The following is a 13649-nucleotide window of genomic DNA, read 5'->3' as shown; positions in this document are numbered from 1 at the left end:
GTGTTGTAACCATGCGGCCCCGCCCGCTAGCTGCCACACAGTTAAAATTAAATTTTGTACAGCAAACGTTTGGTTACAATCGCTGGAATAAAGTAACCGAATGAAAACAAGCTTTACCACTGCCTTTCGCTTGGCCACACCACATGGACAAGATAAATGAAGGCGAGAGCGTGCCAGTTCCCTACATCCTACCCACGTGGCCGTTATCACTTTGAGAAAATGTGTTATACCACAGACACTCCTGAGGCCTTTGCACTATGGTACATTTAACGCAAAGGCATTTACGTGGGTTGAAACACGACAAAAGAGTGTCCTTTTTGGTAGCGTGCCTTGCAGATGAGGAACTATTCGAATTCATTTCTCGTCATAAAGGGCTAACTTCGTGCGTAGGTCAAGAGCCGAAAAGTTGTAAAAACACTCAGACGCCTAATTAATTATTAGAGTAGTACATGCAAAATGAATTCAACCCTAGGCAGTGACGCAATTTGTCTGTTAGAAAAATTTCGCACAGTGATATACAGGCTCAGAGTTCCCCAGCCCTTGCGACAACATAATGTTCTAACCGTAGAGCCACATTGGCCTTTAATGTACCCGTAACTCTATGACTTCGTGTAAGTAGGGCTTGGGTAGAGCGGAATTATCCGCATGGTTCTAGTTTAGTACAGCTCTCGAAGTTACGCATTGTTCTTTCCTTTTACGTTTATTTCGTAAGGTAATAGCATTTTCTAACATCTGGCACACATTTGTACACTGTTACCCAGAGGGAAGGAGTAACACTAGCGCTCCTTCGCACAAAAATCATTTCGTCAAAACGTTATACTCGCATTCCTTCCTTGCCGATTGTGTTTTAACTGTTAACCTGATTGCGCGTCACTTCACTTTGAGTAAAACCCTATATAAATGGCAGATCTGTGGAGTGTATGAACTATTGAAATGTAAGCGAAACGAATTGGAAGCGTCGCTCCCTTTAAAGCGGTCTAATGCTGTGATTTGCCGCAGTGCTTTGCCCGTGGCAGGTAACGCTGTGTAGACATTGCGTGACAGTGTACCACCTTCGGCATAAGCCCAAACCGAAACAGAATAGGTGGCAATGTCTATTCACCGGGGCCATAAAGGAAAGGCGTGTCAACTACAGTCGACGCGAAAGAAAGCTTGATGCACATGGTATACGTATTTGATTCTGCTGGAATTGGGCCATTGCAGATCATGAAATCTTGCATATTTGCACAATAATTTTGCCTTATTTGCCATATTTTCTTTGTTCCATTTGAGACGTTACACATGTCTTTCCTCGGACCGCCTATGTTTTATTACGCAGCTCTGTGGCGCCCGTTCCTACGGCGAGCGTAGGCATCGGCGTAACCGAGTGAACGAGCACAGCGAAGTATATATATATATATATATATATATATATATATATATATATATATATATATATATATATATATATATATATATATATATATATATATGTATGTATATATATACGCCGGAAAGAGACGGCGAGCTTTTTGGAGGACTTCTTTTACTTAACGTTTTCGGCTGGTGGACCAGCCTTCGTCAGAGTACAGTCTGACGAAGGCTGGTCCACCAGCCGAAAACGTTAAGTAAAAGAAGTCTTCCAAAAAGTTCGTCGTCTCTTTCCTGCGTATGTTACGTCGGGTCCTGCGTGCTGAACTTTGAAGAAAACCCCTACATATATATATATATATATATAAACGAGAAGAAAGGGGGTTAACCGACGGACCCGATAATTATTAGTCATATAATGAGAAGCCAACAAACACTGACACCAATTACTTGGTGTCTTGGTGTCTTGTACTTGGTGTCAGTGTTTGATGGCTTCTCATTATATGACTATATGTATATATATATATATATATATATATATATATATATATATATATATATATATATATATATATATATATATATATATATATATATATTTATGAAAGAGCAACGCGGAGCGAAACGGAGGATGAAAGACATGAGGAAAAAAGCGAAGGAGGAGGGTACAGCGGTAACATTAGGCAGACAGCGGAGGACGACGGCATAGCGAAAGCATGAGAAGTAAAGCGTAGTGCGGCTACGATGGCTACGAGATGGCACCAGGGTAGCGCGCGTCGTCTGGGAGGTTTGTCGGCGGTTGTGGCTGCTATGAATCGCGTTCACGCGTCACCCACGCGCTGGCTATCGCGATCTGCAGCTTAGCGAAGCATTCTCGCCACACTTCTCTCCGTTTGCAACGTTCTGCAAGACCGACTGTCGGCGCCAGCCGATATATCATGAAATGAAAACACGTATACAGCTGCGCTCAAATTTCGTATTAAGGAGTATCGTAAGTGTCGGTAAATATTTTTATTCAAGTATATTTTATTTATTTATTTATTTACTTATTTGTATGTTCGTTTGTTCACTTATTCAGTACCTGCAATGCCAATAAGGCATTACAGCAGGGGTGATTTCATTCGAAATACGAAACATTATAGAATGGTATCTGTACGCTGAAAACGTGGTTAAAAGCATCAACAGATGTAATTAGTAGGACCTTAAGCGGAAGAATATTCCAGGCACGTGCTGTCTACAAAAAAAAAGAATATCACTAAACGTCACGTTTAAAAACAAGTTCCTTGACTTTCCAAGGGTGATCCTTTCTTTGGAAAACATACGAAGGTGGTTTCATGTATTTCTCTGTTCTAATTCCAGTATGGGAACCATATATGCTATAAAAAAATTTTAAACACAGTTTTCTCTTGAGAGTCTTTAGGTCCGACGAGAGCGTGGTCAGCTTCTGTCATGCTGAATTTTCTGTCATAGTTTCCAAAGACAAAGGTGGCAGCCCTGTTTTGTATTCTTTGAAGTTTGTTAATTCCGAGGTTTGAGGGTCTCAGAAAACACACGAGCATTGGAGCGTTGATCGTATATGTGTGAAATACAACTGTTTTTCCGACCTTTAGGTAGGCGACTGAAATTCTGCCTAAAAAAACTGAACACCGACGTCACCTTATTCGTTAAGTAATTTCTGTGCCCAGTCCACTGCAAATCCGAGGTGAAAGAAAAAACCGTAAATATTGAATTCCTATGCACTAACTAAACTAGCCTCAAGGATTCGATACGTGTGCTCTTGGTAGGAGCGCTTCCTAATAAAGGTGACGTGCCTACATTTGCTCACATTTAGCGACATTTTCCAACGTGCACACCATGTTGCCACAATGTCCAAATCATTTGGAAAGATACGTATGCACTGTGATCGTTAATGACTCTGCATAAGATACAGTCATCGGAAAACATCTGAAATTTTGACTTGATGTTATCCGTAATGTCAATAATGAACAGTAGGAATAAGAGTTGCCTCACTTCTGATCCCTGGGGTACCCCGGAAGTGACTGGGTCGTTTACCAAAGAAACACCGTTCAGAACAGACTGCTGCCAGAAAGAGAGATTTTCAGTAGTCCATTTCAGCACATTTTCATCTTGATTATAAGCTCTAAGTTTTGATATAAGTAAGCCAAGCGCAACAACATCAAACGCCGTGCGAAAATCCAAGAAAACACACTCAATAACTAGCCGACTGTCAACAGCCAGAGCAAAATGATCTGTGAATTCTACCAGCTATGTAGCACATGAAAATCCGCGACGAAATCCATGCTGTCTGTCATTTAGAAGATCATACTTTTCAACATGCGACATTAAAGAAGAACAGATTACATGCTCCATTATTGTTACTACATTATTATCTATTGTTAACGACACCGTTGTGTTGTTGTGAACGTAGTTACGTGGCCCACTCTTATGTCAACTTCCAGCCATGGGGTAAAGCAACATCGTTTAAAAAATATTGAAATAACCGAGAAAGTTACAAACTTACTACCCCTGACTAGTGCTTGAGAATTGCAGCCGGGATATCATCAGGACCGCTGGCTTTGCTCTCCTTTATATCATTTAGCAATCGATTAACACCCATTATCGAAAAGGACACCGCGGGCATGCGATATACTTAAATTGGATGCAAAACTTCAATATCTTGCGTGTTACTAGGGGCACACAAATACGAAAAGTAATGAGCAAAATAATCTACTTTGAATTCGTCATTGTGAATAATGGTTCCATTGTATTGTAAGGCAGGGATAGTGCTATCAGTTCGTCCATGTCGGGGTACGTACTTCCAGAACTCTTTCAGGTCCGCTACAAATTTTTGCCCGAGGTTGGGAAAGTAAGCCTTCTTTGCAAAATCCTTTACGTGTTTCAAATTACTTTTTATTTGACTCAGCAGAGCAAAATGAGCGGAAAATTTATTTCTCTTGTACTTACTATATACCAGTTTTTGACGGCGAACCAGAGAACGTAACTCAGCATTGAACCACAGTTGATCCCGGGCGCGCCTACTTGACAGGACCCGACACGGTACAAACACTTGGCTTAGATGGTGTAGCTTTTCCTTAAGTGCCACGATTCCCCTATGCTCATTTCATCAGCGAGAGCATCAAGTGTTGGGAAGTAGGCTTCTAATGCCGAATTGATTGCTTTACTATAAACACAGATCAATGTTGGCAGTTTCCTTGGGACAACCACATCTTCAAGGAGAACGTCAGCTACCACAATTTTATGATCACTAATGCCGGGTAAAACTTGTACATTTGACACAATATTTGGTGTATTGCATAGCGACAAGTCGAGAACATGACCTGTACCGTCCCCGCGTGAAGCATGGCAAACATGCCTTTTAAGTTTGAACTGGTCTAAAATGTCACAAAATGCAGAGCACATGCTCTCTTTGGCTAAATGCTTAGGGATGTTGAATGACCAGCAAATATCAGGCAGATTAAGATCACTCCTAAGAATATTGTGATCACTCGTAAGGATTTCAAAGTCGACATACAAATGCACAAGGGACTGAGACGATGCACCAGGCGTGCGATAGAACAAGCCGATTAAAAGCCCTTTTCCATTCTCCCAACGCAATCTACAAAAAACTGCTTTACACTCAGTGTCAAGAAATTCCAGTGGCACACATGTTATATTGGAATGAATAAGCATAAGGACACCACCACCGCGAGCATTACGCTTGCGTTGACAGCGCTCATATCCTTCAGGAATTCCCTCGGCGTTCGAAGTACTTGGGTCAAGCCATGATTCTGTGCCCAACACGATACTTGGCTCAAGTGATGAAAGGAGAAAGCGAAAGTTATTAATTTTATTTTTCATGCTCAGTAGTTTCTCAGCAAAACACTCATGGTCCTTTTGAAATCAGTTGCATTGCGAGGTCATATCTGAATGTTTTCAGTCCTGATGCCCCACTGCAGCCTGCTCGCCCCAAATGCAGTATGTCATACTTTAGTTTAGCCTTTGTACCCTGTTGGGCCCTTTCTTTAGCGTATGCATGCAACATTTTGCACTTTTCTTGGGCGGCGCGTTTGAAATCTTTGGATATGCCGAATCCTGTCCTTTTCAGCATGTGAGCCCTTGTAAGAACTGATTGGCGTTCCCTGAACGAAGAGAACTCAACAAGCACAGGGCGTTTATTTTCGGAGCGGAACATGCCTTTACGATGGGCGCGTGCCATGCCCACAGAAGACAAACTAAGAAGTTTGTTGCACAGATTGACAATCAATTTCTCTGATTTCACTACCGCCTTGCCACTATCCGCGTCGCTCAAGCCGTAAAAAACAAGATTGTTCTGTCTCTCTTCTTTTTCTGGATCATCAATCTTTATTACAACACTTGACAACGCGGTATGGCCCTGACGTTGCTGAACTTCAACAGTATTCAGACAAGCACGCATTGTATCTCTGTTTTCAAAGCTCCTTTCAAGTGACGAAAGCCGGGCTTTCAAAGCAGTTACCTCAAAAGTGAGCTGAGTTTGTTTTGCTTCGGTTAATGTCAACTTCGACAACATCGCAGCTTCTCTACTAAGGAGTTCTTTGAAATTATCAGAACCAGGGCCTCGATTCAATTCAACGTCCCCGCCACATAACAATAGGAACAAAAAATGCAATTCGAAATTGCGCAAAAACCTAAAGTGACCTCTCACACAAACATTTTTCAGCAATACAGAATTCAGCCACCGGCGAGAGCACATAGCGAAAAATGCTTGTGGTGGTACCGGCAATACAAGACAATAGCTTTTAAGCGAACGGTGAAGGGTAACAACCTGCATGAGCAGAACAACGTTGATAAGGGCCATCGTCATGTTGCCCGTTCCATGCCCTGCTGTCCAAGTGGGGCCGCTGGGAATTTGTACTCGAGGGTCAGCCTGGCCAAGGGCACAGTGTGCGCAGCTGAATACGCAGGAAATCCAAATTCAGCATCGGCCAAACACATTTGGGGATCCACGGCATGCAGAGGCTCCCCTGTCCTGTTATAATGCAGCGCTGGGCGCACTTCGAATAACTAGCTGATGAAGGGACTGACGTCGAATAAATGCTAAGCAGCATAACCTGCATGAGCAGAACAAGGTTGATAAGGGCCACCATCATGTTGCCAGTTCCATGCCCATTAGCTTTTTTACTCGCATGTCACGCGCTGATGTTTTCTTCATTCGCGCGGACTTTGCATAAAGAACCTTTCTTTCTATTTTTTTCCTTTCGTGTCCACGTGGGTCGATGCGGGTGATAGAGCAGCGCATGGTGCAATGTGGTTAATTATCGACTATATTGGTGCGTCTTACTCCTGTACCGTTCGTTCCACGTACTCTGCGACTAGTTCACGTTTCTTGTGTCGTTAAGACCTAAATATTCTACTTTTTGCAACTCGCTAAGATGCTTTGGGGGCGCGAAAGGGCTGTTTTTGACAAAGAAGCCAGATAGATACTAAGATCTCCCGTATGACGTCGCCAAAGAAGAGATCGTCTTGAAAAATGAACCGATGATTACGATACTCCCTAATGCGAAATTTTAGTGCAACTCTATACGTGTTTTTATTTCGCGATATATTGGCTGGCGCGGACAATCTGTCTCGTGCGATACGTTGCACACCAAGCGGAGTGGGTTGTGACTGCCTGGCTAATCAGGAAATCGCGAGAGGTAGCGAGTGGGTTACGCGTAGACGCGACTCATAGTCGCCGCCACAGACAGAATTCCATTCATGTAGTGCTTTATTTCCGTATACGGTATCGGTGGACGCGCTCGCCGTATGCCATCGGTGAACAGACGACGGCGCGCTACTCTCGCGCGATCTAGCAGTGGGCGGACGAACGCCGAGACGCGCTCGCCGAGTCAGCGCGGATCCCCATCTGCTCCTCGAAGTTTTCACCCTATCAACGGAACCTTCTTCGATAGGACTCCAAACTTGTGCTAGAAAGACGTCTCAAGGTACCTACCTTCCGGGGAGACGAACTTTTCATCGTTTCTCCGCAATTTAATGAAGAACTTGGCCGGCTTAGCCGGCCGCCGGCCACTAAGCCTAGTCCTTGGCTGGACGCCACCTCAACACCACCGACGCCACGCGCGTTCGTGGGCTTCTGAAGCATGCAAATCGAGCAAGCAGCGGCGTCCGCTTCGACACTCGGCCACTGGCGCACCGTAGGGACAACGCCGCGCCAGCAACAAGCCACCACTGTGATTGTTAAATTAACGGCATGCCTGAACCTTGCTGCAATCGACGTCGGTACACTCGGCAACGCTATCCGCTCGGCGGCAGGTCTCAACACAGTGGAACGCAGCGACACATACTTCAAAATCCGCCCCACACAAAACTTGGCGGCCGTTGACACATATCGTCAATCTGCTGCCGACAAGCTCGCGGAACTAAAGAGCATTACTATCAACGATGCAGCTTACGAGACAAACACCTACGAGGCCGCTGATCCTATGAACGCACGCGGCGTCATACATGGAATACCCACCTCGGTCTCCGACGGAGAGCTGCAGAGTATTGTGGAAGTAGAACAAGCGAAACTCCTGACAATCCGCCGAATAGGCACGTCCAACACCGTGATGGTGACTGTGGAAGGCCCACGTTTACCCAGATTTGCCCTTATTAATCGCGTTGTCCAGCGCCTCTACCCATTTCGACACAGAAGTTCGCTGTGCTCGCACTGCTTCACGCTCGGTCACGCTACCGACGTATGCCCAAATCGTTCGACGTATTGCATGTGCCATCAGTGCAGTAGAACATTTCCCAGTGCGCAAAGCATGCCTCCCCATGAGTGCTTCCCCTACTGCCATAATTGCGGCGGTGAAAATTTGCCGACTTGGAAAGACTGCCCAGCAAAAAAAGAAGCGGACCGCGCGGTGCGTTTGCGGGCATCCAAGCACTGTCACCGACGGATACGCAACACGAAGCCCTTCCAGTATACAGCAGATTTCCCTGAATTGCCACAGGGGACACACCGTCCCCGTCAACAGGACACAAGAGTCACTATAAGTGACAAGATCCCAGACACCTCCATCGCTACTTCCAACCGGTTTGCCGTGCTTCGCCAGATGAATCGCAGCCGGAGTCGCAGTCGCAGCCGGAGTCACAGTCGCAGCCGCAGCCGCAACCGCAGTCGCAGCCGCAACCGCAGCCGAAGTCGCAGTGCGAACCAAAGCATCACAAAAAAAACTCTAAATGGATGCCCGCCATCTAAGGCCGCCAAGCGATCTACCACTCCGGAGCCGAAACGTCCCAGAAATGACAAGAGCCAGCCAGCCTCTAATAACGGTGCGCCAGTCCGTCCAAACCTACCTACTAATTCCTCACAATCCTCACCTAACACTTCACAGTCAACCGGTTCTATTTTACGGACTCCAGTCCTCCATTACTTGTACTCTCAAGCTCTTCAGCGCCCTATAACACCATCTACAACACCATCGCACATGCCGGACCAAACAAGCATGCAGCGCCTTGAACCAGCGGTCCAGGTTTTAACGGCTAAAGTAGACAGCCTCGCGAATGAGATTGCAGTCACTCGCACGATACAGGCTGAAATGCAATATCTAAAAAAGAAATTGCACGCACTGATGTCGTCGTTCAACAGCTAGTAGCCAACGCGCAAATATTCGCGCGTGCACAGACATCCACGCAGTCCAAGGTCGATGAGCCCTCCGGCTCGCCGAATCTGTAATATGGCAGGCCCTAATCGACCTTTATTAATATGGCAATGGAATCTCAGGAGCCTTCGAAGGAAGAAGGCTCTCTTACAACAATTCATCTGCCTAGAAGCGCAGAAACCAGATATTATTTTAATTCAAGAAGCTTGCGGACTTACATCATTAGCGGGATATGAGCACTTTACCCAAGGAAGTATTACTAAGCGAGACAAAAGAGCTCCACAGGGTGTGAACGTTCCCATTACCACTGTAACATACGTGGCCAAACATATTCCAGCTATACAAATCGATACTGATTCCATAAACAATTCGACTCAGGAGCACGTTACTGTCCAATGCCGCTTCGGCAGCCGTGACGTTCTAATTATCAATGCATACTGGGTCCCAAGGCTCGACTGTCCTTCTTCTCTGAAATGGTTGGACACGTACACAAAGCTACATAAGGACAAAGACATCATTATAGCTGGGGATTTCAATACACATATCATGGGGATACCAGCGCACAACTAAAGCAGGGCAGCGCCTCGAAAGAAAAATGCAAGATAAGTATACGTTTCTTAATGACACAACCGAGCCCATGCGCCAAGGAAACAGTGTCGAACGTGACTCTAACCCCGACTTAAGTTGGTACCGCGGATTCGGGAATGTAACTTGGGCGAATCTTCGCGAAAGTCTTGGAAGTGACCATTACATTATTGAAGTTACTCTAAGCATTCCTCGCTCTAAGGCTCGCCTTGCTAACGCAGCTTCTAGTACACAACTTACTGACTGGCAGCGATTCCGATCAGACCTAGACAGGGCCGACGAACAGCCGGACCTACATTCGTGGGTGAAGAATGTTAGCGAGACTAGGAAAAAGTACACCAAAATGATTGCGCGTACTGCTGAACACCCACACATAGACACTCATCTGCTTAACTTATGGGATAAAAGACACAGGATAGTGCAGAACTGGAAGAAACATAAACAGAATCGTGGCCTTCGCAAACTTATTGAGCAAATAACATTAAAAGCGCAAGAATACGCGCAAAAACTTTGCACCGAGAACTGGTTAGAAACATGTGACAAGCTCAACGGCCGCCTACATACTGCGAGAGTGTGGAATATCTTAAGACCACTTTTGGGCCAAGGAAAACCACGACACACCATGGACAAGATAATGATGAGCTCTGGCCAGACACGCGAAGAAATAACTGATAAAATTCGTCAGACGTTCTATCCCTTGGACCAAAATGCAGAACAACTTCCGGATTACCCAACTGAGTCACTCGAAGAGAGTACAACAGGCATAAACAGCCTGTTTACTTTAGCTGAGCTACATACGGCTCTCTCTTCGCTGAAACGAAACACAACGCCTGGCAAAGATGGGATTACTTATAGTACACTTCGTAGCTTACCCTCTTCTCAGTTAAAACAACGTTTAGGATACATCAACAATACTTGGGAATCCCGAATCCTTCCATAGGAATGGAAAACGGCTATAATAATACCAATCCCGAAACCCGGCAAAGTGGCCAACTGTATCACAAACCTACGTCCTATATCTTTAACGTCGTGTGTAAGCAAACTGATGGAACGCATGGCCCTTAACCGTCTCAACTGGCACTTAGAAAACAGCAGTGCATTTCCTTACACAATGACAGGCTTTAGATCACATGTTAGCACTCAGGATACCATGCTTCGTATCTTGGAAGATGCGTATCAAAATCACAGTCTCGTACAAACCAGAGTAATCGCAGGTGTAGATATACACAGGGCGTTCGACCACGTGAAACATTCCGCTATCCTCAAGAACCTGTTCACCTTACGAACCGGCGCCCGCCTCTACAATTATATTAAAGATTTTCTTACCGGTCGTTCTATACAAATTCAAATCAATGGAGAGCTGTCAGCGCCATACCCTCTGAGTATAGGAGTCCCTCAAGGCTCAATCCTATCACCCACTCTCTTCAATATCGCTTTGCTCGATCTGCCTGCCCGGCTCTCTTCCATCGCACTACTCGAACACAATATTTATGCAGACGATATTACTATATGGTGTTGCAAGGGGTCCCTAGGTGAACAGGAGCCATGCCATCCAGTTAGGCTTAGATACCATTCACGAATACGTTAACGGTATTGGGCTTAAGTGTTCTCCAAAAATATCTGATTACATAGTAGTAACTAATCAAATAGGCCGCCGCGCGGAAGAGCCGCGCCAAAGCATCAGTCTCCATATTGAACACACTGAAATACCGCGCCGATCTAGCATCAAAATACTGGGCTTCATCCTTCAGGATGACGGTAGAGCTGAAGTATGGTTGGAAAAAATGATCCGACAACTAAACCAGATATACCACATGTTATCTAGAGTAACACGTAAACACAGAGGACTAAAGGAGCAAGAACTTTGAAGGATAATTGAAGCGCTTGTCTACTAACGTGTGCTCTACCAACTTCCATATCAATCTCTCACTAAGACCCAGCACTCCAAATTAGAAACGGCGCTCCGCAAATATGCGAGAATAGCTTTAGGAGTACCCGATTTGCCACAAACGACCTTGTGGCCGCCACTGGACTTTTCAACACACTTGATGAACGCATTACTATTTGCAGACAAGCGCAAATTGAAAGGCTTCAAACATCCCGCCAAGGGCGCAAACTGCTCGAACATCAAGGGTACCAGACAGGTGCCCTACCGCCTTTTCCACCGTTGTATTCACCACCATGGGACTCACTACCCAGATTCACGGTCCTATACCCATACCACAACATATGCAGCCGCACAAACACGAAGCTCGCCACTCCCAGTTAGTCCAATGAATACATAGGGAAAACCCACTACCAGACACCACGTATTATTATACGGACGCTAGTCACTCGGAGGGTAGATGTCTAACTGCAGTAGTCGGCCCCGACTACGAGCATGTAAACGCAAACATAGGAGTCCCCGACCCATCCGACGCAGAGGCTCTTGCTATTCTCAAAGCAGTCAGCCGGGCTCATCATCCTACCCAACACATCTTAATTCGCACCGATAGCCAAGATGCATGCCACATGTTTCGTGACAACTTGCTACCTGAGCATATACACAGCCTACTTCAATGTCACTTGGTTGCACACCCTTCGCTCTGTGTTACCTTGCAGTGCATACATGGGAACCGAGGCATGGGGGGGGGGGGAACTCCCGAGCTCATGAGCTCACCAGCGTAGTTAGTTTTTCGGGTCCCCCGTGCCTCTGGCCATCCGAATTTAACCCAAGGGAACACAGAAAGACTTTGCACAAGGAGCGCACATCACTTTTAAACAACTTCGCGCCAACTCCGTCGCCTTTATTACTCCCCCTGCTAACCTTTCGAGAGAAGACAGCGCTATTCTCCGAAGACTTCAAACAAACTCAATAGTGATTCCTCTTTTCCATCACTATATTCAAGGCCTACCTGGGCCACCGAAATGCCTGAACTGCATGGAATATTCGCCCCCTAGAGCATTGTCTATGGCATTGCCCTCACACTCAAACCAAGCTGCAGTCAGCCCTCTCTAACATTCCCACTAACATCAAGCCACGGTCATGGACGGACTGGCTCACTCCACCACCCCATGCAACTAACATTCTCCTGCCGGTGCTTATCCAGCACGTCAGAGACGTGTTGGGTGAGGACTGGTAGCTGACCGACCAGAGTTGAGCGCCGAACGCTGGCGTAAAAATAGAAGTTTTTTCTCTCTCTCTCTCTCTCGCAGCGGGCTTCATCACAGAGCCCGTATTGCGCGGCACTACGCTTTTCTTCTCACGCTTTCTTCATATCCTCGTCCTCCTCTTTTCTCCTCGCGCTCTCTTCGCTGCCGCCGTCTTTAATCACCCACTGCGCTCCGCATTCGCTCTTTCATCCTTCGCTGTGCTCGTTCGCTTGGTTACGCCGAGGAACGCCGACGAGGGACGCTGACACTAAATGCAGGAACGGGTGCCTAAGAGCTGCTCTCTAAAATATCGGTGGCTATTCCATCGCCGTTTGCGTCACACTTTTAACGCGATAGCGTTAAGGAGCTCGTGTCGCAGAAAAGCCGGTGTCGTCGGTGTCGGTGTCGGCATCCACGGCGTTGACAGTGAGCGATAAATAACTGCAGGCATTTCATAAATAAAAAGCAACTTCGAAGATGGGCTGGGTGGGAATCGAACCAGGGTCTCCGGAGTGTGAGACGGAGACGCTACCACTCAGCCACGAGTTCGATGCTTCAAATCACTACAAAAGCGCTTCTAGTGAATGCGGTGTTGCCTTAGAAACGTGCCGTAGAAAGTTATGCTGCGGTGTATATCGGTAATTATGAGCATGTAACTTACAGAAGTCGCATTTAGATGAGCAGCGCAGAACGTTTCCGCAACATTTCTTCTGTGCTTACCGCACACGCAGAACCATCTTGCGGCAAACACAGAAGACCCCCTCCCCTCAATGTAGGGCGCTGCCCCGACAGGTGGCGCGCCACGGCTGTGCGCGGACCGGTGCCAGGCGCGTCGCATGCCCCGACTCTCTCTCCCCTGACGACGCTTCGCCGTTCTCCCACACGGGTTGCAGACTCAAGCGCCGTTCCTTTCTTTAGATTACTATCTATCTCTCTGCCCGTGCCGATCACGACGTT

The 13649-nt window shown here is 46.4% G+C and overlaps 1 protein-coding gene across 1 annotated transcript in view; it reads left to right on the top strand.

Annotated features, from left to right (window-relative positions):
* LOC135901468 (membrane metallo-endopeptidase-like 1) overlaps window positions 1–13649 on the top strand; it is a 172948-nt gene that overhangs the window by 72175 nt on the left and 87124 nt on the right. The gene's annotated exons all lie outside the window — the stretch shown is intronic.

This window comes from Dermacentor albipictus, chromosome 1 (assembly GCF_038994185.2).
Source record: "Dermacentor albipictus isolate Rhodes 1998 colony chromosome 1, USDA_Dalb.pri_finalv2, whole genome shotgun sequence".
NCBI classification, from domain to species: domain Eukaryota; kingdom Metazoa; phylum Arthropoda; class Arachnida; order Ixodida; family Ixodidae; genus Dermacentor; species Dermacentor albipictus.
Note: the sequence above shows the minus strand (reverse complement) of the source record. Positions and strands in the feature narration are given on the sequence as shown.